The 12,500-nt window shown below is 35.4% G+C and overlaps 1 protein-coding gene across 1 annotated transcript in view; it reads right to left on the bottom strand.

Annotated features, from left to right (window-relative positions):
• LOC126981914 (uncharacterized) overlaps positions 1 to 11,664 on the bottom strand; it is a 101,740-nt gene extending 90,076 nt beyond the window's left edge. The window contains exon 1 of the mRNA XM_050833575.1: positions 11,545 to 11,664. The gene's annotated coding sequence lies outside the window, so the exon portion shown is untranslated. The remainder of the gene's footprint in view (positions 1 to 11,544) is intronic.
• Between the last annotated feature and the right edge of the window lie 836 nt (positions 11,665 to 12,500).

Raw genomic sequence — 12,500 nt, 5'->3', positions numbered from 1 at the left:
GAGAAGAGAAGAGGAAGAAAAGAGAAGAGTCGGATGAAAAATAATAAGCTAAAGAGGAGAAAAAAAATGTCGTGTAAATTTAATAGGGAGGGAGAAGAGAGAGAAGAGAAGAGGAGAGAGAGAGAGAGAGAGAGAGAGAGAGAGAGAGAGAGAGAGAGAGAGAGAGAGAGAGAGAGAGAGAGAGAGAGAGAGAGAGAGAGAGAGAGAAGAAGAATAAAGAGTAGAAAAATTGTGGCTTGGAACAAATGAGATAACTAAAAAAAGGAAAGATTAGTGAAAAGGAAAAAAATGAAAGAGGAGGAGAAGAAGAGGAAGAGGAGGAGGAAGAGAAGAGGAAGAGAGAAGGAGAAAAGAAGAAGAATGCAGAGGAGATAAATAGTGTCTTGAAAAAAAAAAAAACTAAAAAGAGGAGGAATTAGAGAGGAGAAAAAATAAAGAGGAGGAAAAGAAGAGGTAGAGGAGGAGGAAGAGAAGAAGAGGAGAGAAGAGGAAGAGAAGAGGAGCCACTTTCTCTTCTCACACCTGTAATCAAGATCCACATACCTGCAAAAATAGAGGTTTAAGATTAGTGATAGTTGACGTACACACGACTTATACGTACACACGACGATACGTACACAAAGCTTTACGTACACAAAGCTATACGTACACACACATATGTATACTGTGTTGTTATTATGTAGGCAGTAACACACACACACACACACACACACACACACACACACACACACACACACACACATTTGTACACACGGTTATGTATGTATATATAGACCAATACATGTACACACGAATAATACGTACACAAAACCATACATACACACGTCTCCATGTACGCAGAGATATCCGTGCACACAAGTACTCTACACACACAGAAAACACGTACACAAAATAGTCCTACATACACATACACACACAAATACACACACATGAAGACGTACACAGTTACACACACACACGAAGAAATACACACAGACAGTCACACACACACACACACGTACACAAAGTTATATATGTACAGTTATATATATACACATCACGTTGTTATCACTAGTATTAATAAGCAATTATATAAAGGAGAATAAGTTTGTGAATATACTGTTTGTAGGCGCATAAGACGAACGTTGGATTGATATGTAGGTTCGAGGGTGTAAGGGCAAATATATATACTACTGTTGGTGATTAGAAACGTTTGGTGAACATTGGTGAAAATAAAGGAGAATAGTGGTTTTAAGGGCAAATATATACTGTTGATGATTAGAAGAGTATGTTGATGGTGGGAAAGTTATGAAAGTAAAGAAGGAAAACGTCTCGTAAGGGCAAATAAATATGTATACACTACTGTTGGTGATTAGAAACGTTTGGTGATGGTGGTGGGAAAACGTGGTGGAAATGAAGTAAATATAGAGATGAAAATAAACACAGATAAGTTAGAGAAGAAAGCGATGAAAACATGTTACCAAAAGTGATGAAAATAAGCACAGACAAATTACCAAAAGTGATGAAGATAAGCACAGACGTTTTACAGAAAGTGATGAAAATAAACACAGGCAAATTAGAGAAAAAAAGTAATGAAAATAAAGATGGACGTTAGAAAATGTGATAAAAATATAGGAAAGAACAAACATGATGAAAATAAACACAGGCAAGTTAGAGAAAAAAAAAGTAATGAAAATAAAGATAGACGTTAGAAAAAAATGATAAAAATATAGGAAAGAAGAACATGATGAAAATAAACACAGGCAAGTTAGAGAAAAAAGTAATGAAAATATAGATAGACGTTAGAAAAAATTGAGGAAAATATAGGAAAGAAGAAACATGGTGAAAATAAACACAGGCAAGTTAGAGAAAAAAGTAATGAAAATATAGATAGACGTTAGAAAAAATTGAGGAAAATATAGGAAAGAAGAAACATGGTGAAAATAAACACAGAGATATGAAAGCCCTTGAGCTGTTTCCTTTGTTGTAAAAAAATATGAAACTTGACAAATAATGAAAACCCACACGAAGAAAGTTTTCGGAAATGTGCTAAAAAAAAACAATAAAAAATAAATAAAGGAATGATGATAAATGTGAAATGATAGAAAACTTGTAATTAATGACAAAAAAAGGGATAAACAGTGATTGACAAAATGAAAAAAAAAAACATTGAAAGGAAAAATAAATGATCTAAAAAATTATAATATGAAAAAAATAGAAAATATCACGGAAAATAAAAATAAATGTATCCCTTAAAACACAGACAAACAAACAAACAAACAAATAAACAGATAAACAAAGAAAAAAACAAAAAACAAATCTATCAACATTTATTAAGTAAGTGATCATAATAATAATAATAATAATAATAATAATAATAATAATAATAATAATAATAGTGATGATGATAGTATTGTGTTGTGCATTATACATATTATTATTATTATTATTATTATTATTATTATTATTATTATTATTATTATAGTGATTTAAAAAAGAGGGTGAAAAATATATATACAATTAAAAATAATGTGTGTATGTGTATGTGTGTTTTGTATTAGTGTGTGTGTGTGTGTGTGTGTGTGTGTGTGTGTGTGTGTGTGTGTGTGTGTGTGTGTACTATTAAATTGTTACATGTGTATTTCTGTATTTATCCTCCTCTTCTTCTTCCTCCTCCTCCTCTTCTTCCTCCTTTTAGGGTGCGTTATATATATAGCTGGTACTGTATTCCTCCTCCTCGTCCTCCTCCTCCCCCTATCAAATATAAACAAACAAACAAACAGGATAAACACAAAACACACACCACATACAATACGGACAGACAGACAGACAGAGTGGATAAAAACACACAACTCCTCCTCCTCCTCCCTAAAACAACATAAACAAACAAACAAGGAAAAACACACACACACACACACACACACACACACACACACACATCACAATACAACACAGACAAACACGTAATAAAGACAGACAGACAGACAGACATGCAGACATGCAGACAGAGTGGCTGCACCTAAATAACCCACTATACTGAACCGTTAAATGTGTATACCAATAAATAGGAAAGATACAAGACATGGCAGGGTTATTACTACCCTGGGGGGGGGGGAGGGGGGGGGAGTGGAAGGGGGGGGAGTGGAGGGGGATCTGGGTGGGGGGGGTGGAGGTGTGTGTGTGTGTGTGTGTGTGTTAGGTTAGGTATGATTTTTCAATACTCTGTCTTGTATGATGTGAAGAAAGGAAGAAAAAGAAGAGAAGAGAAGAGAAATAATGAAAGAAGAATAACGAGATAAATAAAGAAAGAAAGGCGAAAGGTAGGTAAAATAAGAATCAGATAAAAAATATAAATACAAAATAGAATAACTACAGAATAAGGTGATAAACAGATAGACAATGAAACATGAGAGTAAAAAGAGAGAAAGAAGATTAGAAGAAGATAAGAAGAAAATAAATGGATAAAAAAAACTAACAGACAAACAGAGATAAAAACTAACATAAAAACACACAAGATAAAGGATAAAAAAAAAGATGATAAAACAAGGTAAAAAAAACACGGAAAACTTTAAAAAAATGTAGAAAATAAACAAAAACAAAGAATAATAGATAAGAAACACAGACGAAAGGTAGGTAAAAAAAATAATCAGCTTAAAAAAATAAATAAACACAAAAGAAAATGCGAAAGAATGTGATAAAGAGATAGACAAAGAAACATGAGAGTAAAAAGAGAGAAAGAAGATTAGAAGAAGATAAGAAGAAAATAAATAGATAAAAAAAAACTAACAGACAAACACAGATAAAAACTGACATAAAGACACACAAGATAAAGGATAAAAAAAGATGATAAAACAAGGTAAAAAAAAAACACGGAAAACTTAAAAAAATGTAGGAAATAAACAAAAAACAAAGAATAATAGATAAGAAACACAGACGAAAGGTAGGTAAAAAAATAATCACCTTAAAAAAATAAATAAACACAAAAGAAAATGCGAAAGAATAAGATAATAAAGATATAGACGAAGAAACAAGAGAGTAAAAAGAGAGAAAGAAGATTAGAAGAATATCAGAAGAAAATAAATGTATAAAGAAAACTAACAGACAAACAGAGATAAAAACTAACATAAAGACACACACGATCAAGGACAAGATAAAAAAACAAAAACAAAAAAAAAACAGGGTGATAAAACAAGTCGAAAAAAACATGGAAAACTAAAAAAAAAATATGTAGAAATAAAAAAAAACACAGAATGAGAGAGAATATAATGAGCAACAAAAAAAGAAGATAGGGAGAAATACGAAAACAAAAAAAATCAGTGAGTTATGAGAATGGATAAAGAAAAGTAGAGATAGATAGATAGATAGATAGAGAAACAGCTAGATAGATAGATAAACACTGACACACAAAGACAAACAGCTGAACAAAATAAAACAAAAAAACAACAGCAAAACAAAAACATATCCACCCCAGAAAATGCAAAAAAGAACAACAACAAACCACAGACAGACAGACAGGCAACAGGTACACAGGCCAGACAGGTGGACACAGGTACAAGGAACGTCACCACCTCACCTGTGTATATTAATGGGGAGCGGCTCACCTGTCCAAGGCTCACCTGAGTACAAATAAAACACACCTCTATTTATGAGTGTGTTTGTTTGTGTGTTTGTTTGTTAGTGTGTGTGTGTGTTTCAGATAGATAGATAGATAAACAGATAGGTAAATGGATAGATTGATAGATAGACAGACAGATGGGTAGATATATATACAGACAGACAGATAAATATATATACAGATTGATAGATGAATAGATAGATAGATAGATAGATAGATAGATAGATAGAAATAGAAAGATATATGGTAAAAGATAGTAAAGAAAGCTTGCAAGAGAAAAGAAGACAATTAAGAGGAGAGAGAAAAAGATAAAGATAGGGACAGATGAAAAAAGAAGAGGAAAGAAAAAAAAAAAGAGAAAGAGAAGGAAAGAGGAAGGAGAGGAAAGGAAAAAAAAAGGAATATATGGAAGAATGAAGGAAGAAGAAGAGGAAATAAAGAGAAAGAAAGGGGAAGAAGAAGGGAAGAAAGGGAGGAGGCGAAGAAGGAAGGAGAAAAGGAAAAGGATTAAAAAAACGTCAGGGAAGGGAAGAAGAAGGGAAGAAGGAAGAGGGGAGGAAGAGGAGAAGATGGAGATGGAGGAAAGGGAGGGGGAAAGAGGAAAAGAAAGGAAGGAAAGACGGAGGGAAGAAGGAAGAAGGGAGAGAAGATGGAGGAAAGGAGGGAGGAAAGAGGATGGAATTAGTAAGTTCGGGAGGGGAGGAAGATGGGGAGGAAGGGGAGGAAGGGAGAGGAGGAAGGAGGGAAGGAAGGAAGAGCAAGTACCTTTCAAAATTTTAACATATGTAAGAGATGGAGGGAAAGAGGAGGAGGAGGAGGAGGAGGAGGAGGAGGAGGAGGAGGAAAGAGAGGAAGCAAGTGAGGCAATGAGATAGAGAAGAGGGGAAAGGAAGAGGAGGAAAGAGGAAAAAGAAGGGAAATAAGAAGGAAAGAAATGGATAAAGGAGGGAAACAAGAGGAATGGAGGAGAGAAAGGAAAGGGGAGGGAGAGAAAGAGAGAGAAAAGGGAGGAACAGGAGAAGGGAAGAAAGGAAATGGGAAGATGACAGGGAGTGAAAGGAAGGGAAGGAAATGGAAGGGTAAGGAAATAAAGGAAAGAGAAGGGAAGGGAAGGGGAGGGAAGGAGAGGGAAGGGAAGGGAAGGGAAGAGAAGTGCAGGAAATGGAAAAGAAGGGAAATGAAGGCAAATGGAAGGAAGGAAAGTGATGGGAAGGGGAGGGAAGGGGAGGGGAGGGGAAGGAAGGGGAGGGAAGGGAAGGGAAGAGAAGTGCAGGAAATGGAAGAGAAGGGAAATGAAGGCAAATGGAAGGAAGGAAAGTGATGGGAAAGGGAGGGGAGGGGAGGGAAGGGGAGGGAAGGGGAGGGAAGGGGTGCACTCTTCCATCAGACTTGACAGGTAATAATGGACACTCTAATTACCTGGACACACCTGCCCTTGTTGTTGTTATTGTTGTTATTATTATTATTACTACTACTACTACTACTACTACTACTACTACTACTACTACTACTACTACTACTACTATTACTACTACTACTCCTCCTGTTCCTCCTCCTCCTCCTCCTCCTCCTCCTCCTCCTCCTCCTCCTTCTCCTCCTCCTCCTCCTACTACTACTACTACTACTATTACTACCACCACCCCAAACTTGTCGAGACGTGTGGAAGGGAAAATAATGATGATGATGATGATGATAACAACAACAACAAAAACTAATATTCCCACGCCTCACTTTTTTCCCATTAACGGGCAATTTTTTCCCCGGCCGCTGTGTCATCTCGGCCAAAATGTTAGTGGTGTTTTTTTTCTTCTTCTTCTCTTCTTCCTTTAATTAATTCCTTCCTTTCTTCTTTCCTTTTTCTTTTTTCTTCATCCATTACTTCTTTCCTTCTTTCCTTCCTTCCTTCCTTCCTTCCCTCATTCCTTTCTTCTTTCCTTCATTCATACATTCGTTTTTCCCTTCCTTCCTTTCTTCATTCCTTCCTTCCTTCTTTCCTTCCTTTCTTCCCTCCTTCCTATCTTCTTTCCTCCATTCATTCAGCCCTTCCTTCATTCCTTCCTTCCGTTCTCTGTTTATTTTCTATTTCCCTTTTCTTAGTAACTTTTTTTTATCTCCTTCCTTCCTTTCTTCCTTCCCTTCTTCCTTCCTTCCTTTCTTTCTTTTTTTCTTTATTTCTTCACTTTCATCCCATCCTTTCTTCCCTCTTCCCTTCTCTTCCTTCCTTCCTTCCTTCTTTTTTTCCTTCTTCCTCCCTTCCTCTCACGCTATCCTTCCTTTTTTAACTCTTCATCCTCCTTCTCTCCTCTTCTTCTTCTCTTCCATCCCTTCCTTCCTTCCTTCCTTTCCTTCTTCATTACAACATTTTCCATCCCATAATGCATCGGGGTAGAAATTTTATATTCTCTCTCTCTCTCTCTTCTGTGTCTTTTCTTCTTCTTCTTCATTTGGTAACTTTTTCATTCCTTCGTCCTCTCTCTCTCTCTCTCTCTCTCTCTAAGTACCTCGTGAGATGGAGAGAATTTTCGCACACAAAATCTTAAAAAAAAGTTAAGCTAGAAGGAGGAGAAGGAGGATGAGGAGGAGGAGGAGGAGGGAGATGAAGAAGAAGAAGAGGAAGAAGAAGAAGAAGAAGAAGAAGAAGAAGAAGAAAAAGAAGAAGAAGAAGAAGGGAGAAAAGAGAGAATAATAATAATAATAATAATAATAATAGTAATAATAATAATAATAAGAAGAAGAAGAAGAAGAAGAAGAAGAAGAATGAAATGAAAGATAAGAATGAAAAGAAGATACAAAGGGGAGAGAAAGGGAGATAAGGAGAGAGAGAGAGAGAGAGAGAGAGAGAGAGAGAGAGAGAGAGAGAGAGAGAGAGAGAGAGAGAGAGAGAGAGAGAGAGAGAGAGAGAGAGAGAGAGAGAGAGAGAGAGAGAGAGAGAGAGAGAGAGAGAGAGAGAGAGAGAGAGAGAGAGAGAGAGAGAGACGATTTTGAGAGATGTTCCCTATACTCTCCCTCCCTCCCTTCCTCCCTCTCTCTCTCTCTCTCTCCCTCCCTCCCCCACCCCTTGTCACTCTTGCATGGTGGACACGTTTACAGTATTGGCACCTCTCTCTCTTCTCTTCTTTTCATTCCTTCTTTCCATTTTTTCTCTCATTCTACACTCTCTCTCTCTCTCTCTCTCTCTCTCTCTGGATGTACTCCCTTCTCAGCATCCTTTTCCTCTGATCTTCCTTTCGCCTCCTCCTCCTCCTCCTCCTCCTCCTCCTCCTCCTCCTCCTCTTCCTTCTTCTCCAGGGACACATCTTCAGCCTCAGCTCAGGAAGGGAAGGGAAGAGAAGGAAGGGAAGGGAAGGGAAGAGGAAGGGGAGGGGGGGTAGTAGAAGGGGGGGGGTACCCACGACATATCCTGCAGACATGTTTTGACGTGTTAGACCCTTCGACGAAATGGTGTTTACTTTATTTGTTTATTTATTTATCTGTTTGTTTGTTTTTGTTTGTTTCTTGTCTCTCTCTTTCTCTCTCCCTTCTCTATCTTATTTTCCTTCTATACGCTCTCTCCCATCGTTATAATGTGTGTAGCTATGTGTGTGATTATGTTTGTGTGTGTGTGTGTGGGGAGGGGGAATAGAAGAGCTAAGCATGGCCAAATTTACACACACACACACACACACACACACACACACACACACCTCAATAAACAGGTGTGTGTGTATCTGTGTGTGTGTGTGTGTGTGTGTGTGTGTGTGTGTTAATTGCTCGGCTCACCTGATCTCACTAATTAGCCTTTACATTTATTAAGCTATTAGTCATTTCGTTAATTTATTTTTTCATTTATTTGTTTTTATTATTACTTATTTTATTTATCTGTGGGGAAGTCTTATGTTAACTGGCCTTCCTCTTTCTCTCTCTCTCTCTCTCTCTCTCTCTCTCTCTCTCAGTACTATATGAGAAGCGGAGGAGAAAAAGAAGAAAGAAGAAGAAGAAAAAGAAGAAGAAGAAGAAGAAGAAGAAGAAGAAGAAGAAGAAGAAGAAAGCGAGTAAGGAGAGGATGAGATAAAAAAAAAATATAAGGTAAAAGAAGATCAAGGGGGAGGAGGAGGAGGAGGAAGAGGAGGAGGAGGAGAGGAAGAAGAGGCAAAGGAGAAGAGGAAGAGGAGGAGGAGCAAAAGGCAGACTGATAAATTAACTGACGGATATAGGGTGATTTATTTGGAGGAGGAGGAGGAGGAGGAGGAGGAGGAGGAGAAGGAGGAGGAGGAGGAGGAGGAGGAGGAATATGGCTAAAGATTGTAAGAGTAGTAATTTAGATAAACAAAAAAACATAAATAATAAAAGAAGAGGAAGAGAAAAAACGGAGGAGGAGGAGGAGGAGGAGGAGGAGGAGGAGAAGGAAGAGGAGGAGGAGGAGGAGGAGGAGGAGGAGGAGGAGGAGGAGGAATAGAGTTAAAGATAGGATGAGTAATAATTTTAATCTACGAAAAGAAGAGGAAGAAACATAAGAAAGAAGAAGAAGAAGAAGAAGAAGAAGAAGAAGAAAGAATAGTAGGAATAGGAAGACTAGCAATTTTAATAAACAAAAGAAAACACAAATAAAATAAATACAGAAAAGAAAAAGAGAAGGAAAATAAGAGGAAAAAAGAGGAAGAGGAGGAGAAGGAGAAGGAAAAGGAGGAAGAAAAATAATCTGTGTGGTCTGAAAATCTATGTAAAAAATCTCTCTCTCTCTCTCTCTCTCTGTCAGTAAGGGCAGAAAACACGTATTAAGAGTCCACTTTTTGACCCCTGAGAGCGTGTTTATGACCCATTCGTCTAGTTAATGTAAAGAGAAACGGATGGGCCTCTCTCTCTTAACGTAGTGATAAAACGGTAAATTGCTTCTGAATTTACTAAAGAACAGAAAAAGAAATACATACAATTATTTATCTAAGTATTGCCACGTTAATTCTTTAAGTTATTTATATAGTTAATTGTTCTCCTAAAAATTGCTTCATGATTCCCTAAAAAAAATACTACTACTACTACTACTACTACTAATAATAATAATAATAATAATAATAATAATAATAATAATAATAATAATAATAATAATAAAAGAGGAATATAAATAAGACCAAAATCACTAATATTTATCTATACACTTATTTTGTTAGTTTTTTTTAATATTCAAGAATTATTTAAACAACTAACAATATAAATGTATAAAATGATATATGTGTTTCTTTTGTCGTTTCCTTCTTTAGTAAATCATGAAGCAATAGTTTAGAAGGACAATTCGTTATATAGATTACCAGAAGAATTAATGCAGATAGATAGATAGATAGATATAGATAGATAGTTGTTTTTCTTCTTTAGTAAATTATAAATATATTTCGATGCGTATAAATGACATGAAAATTTAACATACAAATAAAAAGTTAATTGTGTTTTTTTTCTTTTCTGTTCTATATTAAATTCTGAGGTTATTTTTTTTTTTTTTTTTTACTATATGTGGAGAGAGAGAGAGAGAGAGAGAGAGAGAGAGAGAGAGAGAGAGAGAGAGAGAGAGAGAGAGAGAGAGAGAGAGAGAGAGAGAGTATGGTGACCTAATTCATTCTTCATTATCTGTGCACCTATTCACTTCTTAATCTTGCTTAAGTGAAATATAAATAAATAAAAAGAAATTCCCTTAATATAAAATGAGTTACCCTTTTAAAATTTACCGAAGAAAACGAAAATGTAACTGAGAAAACGGTAATATTTAAGGCAGACTAAGAAAAAGGGCTTCAAAAGGATGGATGAATAATAATGAAAATAATAGAAATAGAGTAAGTTATCATACACACACACACACTCTCTCTCTCTCTCTCTCTCTCTCTCTCTCTCAATAGATGTATATGTATTTTTTTTTGCTATGACAAAAAAAAACTTATGTTGGTTTTATGGTAAATTTATGGGAGGGAATGTGTGTGTGTGTGTGTGTGTGTGTGTGTGTGTGTGTGTGTGTGTGTGAGAGAGAGAGAGAGAGAGAGAGAGAGAGAGAGAGAGAGAGAGAGAGAGAGAGAGAGAGAGAGAAATTATAGATAGAGAGAATATAAAGAAATACGAAATGGATATGAATGAATGAATGAATGAATGAATGAATGAATGAATGAATGAATGAAGGAAGGAAGGAGGGAGGAATAGGAATAAAGATGGAATTAATAAGAAATGTGGAAATAGAGACAATGGAAAATATAGTTAAATAAATAACCAAATAGTCTATATTCTTCTATCTTCAAATTATAACAAAGAACGAGAAGAACAAGAACAGGAAAAAGAAAAAGAACAAGAAGTTAAAAAGAAAATAAGAAAAATAAGAGAAAAACAAGAATAACAAAGGAAAACAAGAAAATAAAGATGCAGTAAAAAAAGAATAAGAAGAAAAATAAGAGGGAAAAGAAAACATCAATAAAATAAAATAAAAATGAGAAGAAAAAAAAAGACTGTGAAAACAAAAATAAGAAAAGAAAATAAGAAAAAGATAATGAAGTATAAAAAAAAAAGGAAGCAGAAAACAAGAATAAGAAAATATAAGAAAAAAATAAGAAAAAAGAAATGCCTAGCAAAAAAAAAAGAAGAAGACGAAGAAGAAGAAGAAGACGAAGAAGAAGAAAAAGGAGAAGAAAAAGAAAAAGAAGAAGAAGAAGACGAAGAAGAAGACGAAGAAGAAGAAGAAGAGGAAGAAGAAGAAGAAAAAGGAGAAGAAAAACAAAAAGAAGAAAACGAAAAGAAAAAGAAGAAAGGGAAGAAGAAAAACAAGGAAAAAAAAGGAGAAGAAAACAATAAGAAAACAAAACAAGAAAAAAAAAGAAGAAAGAAAGACAGAGTAGATAATGATAACAAATTAATAACAAAACAATTAATACAAAAAAAAAAACATTAATAGCCTAATATCACCTTTTTCCTCCTAATCCCCCAAAATCACCTTAATTTCTCACCTGTCTCTCCTCTCCCAGGTAGCCAAAGACGCCTCACATCCTCCCCGATAAATAAAACACTTTCACAACTCCAAATAAAATAAATAAAGTCAAATAATCAAGAAATCACGTGAAACCGAGACGCGCGCGCACACTCCCCCTCACTGTCAAGAGGAAACTGAGGCTCGTGAAGGATTTGGCGGGATATTTTAACGGTGATTTTCGGTTGTTTTTACGGGTTTTTTAACTTTCATTATTGATTTCGAAAGATTTAGCGTTGTTTTATATTGCTTTTGATTATATTGCTGGTTTTATTCGTTAGTTTTATTTATTTGATTCGTTTGGTATAGTGTTTTGAGTTTTTTTTACATATTTCCTTCCCTAAAGCATCATTTTATATTATTCTAAGTTATTTTATGGCCGTTATTTTACGTGTTATGTTTTTTTTAATATTTCGTTCCATAAAGCATTATTTTACATTATTTTACGTTACCTTATGGTCATTATAGACTCACGCAACACATAAGAGAAACACACAACACATAAGAGAAACACACAACACATAAGAGAAACACACAACACATAAGAGAAACACGCAACACATAACAGAAACACACAACACATAACAGAAACACACAACACATAAGAGAAACACACAACACATAACAGAAACACACAACACATAACAGAAACACACAACACATAACAGAAACACACAACACATAACAGAAACACACAACACATAACAGAAACACACAACACATAAGAGAAACACGCAACACATAACAGAAACACGCAACACATAAGAGAAACACGCAACACATAAGAGAAACACACAACACATAAGAGAAACACGCAACACATAAGAGAAACACACAACACATAAGAGAAACACGCAACACATAAGAGGAACACACAACACATAAGAGAAACACACAACACATAAGAGAAACACACAACACATAAGAGAAACACAC

This window comes from Eriocheir sinensis, chromosome 49 (assembly GCF_024679095.1).
Source record: "Eriocheir sinensis breed Jianghai 21 chromosome 49, ASM2467909v1, whole genome shotgun sequence".
In the NCBI taxonomy this organism is placed as follows: Eukaryota; Metazoa; Arthropoda; class Malacostraca; order Decapoda; family Varunidae; genus Eriocheir; species Eriocheir sinensis.
The sequence above is the reverse complement of the archived record's forward strand: the minus strand, read 5'-3'. Positions and strand labels throughout refer to the sequence as shown.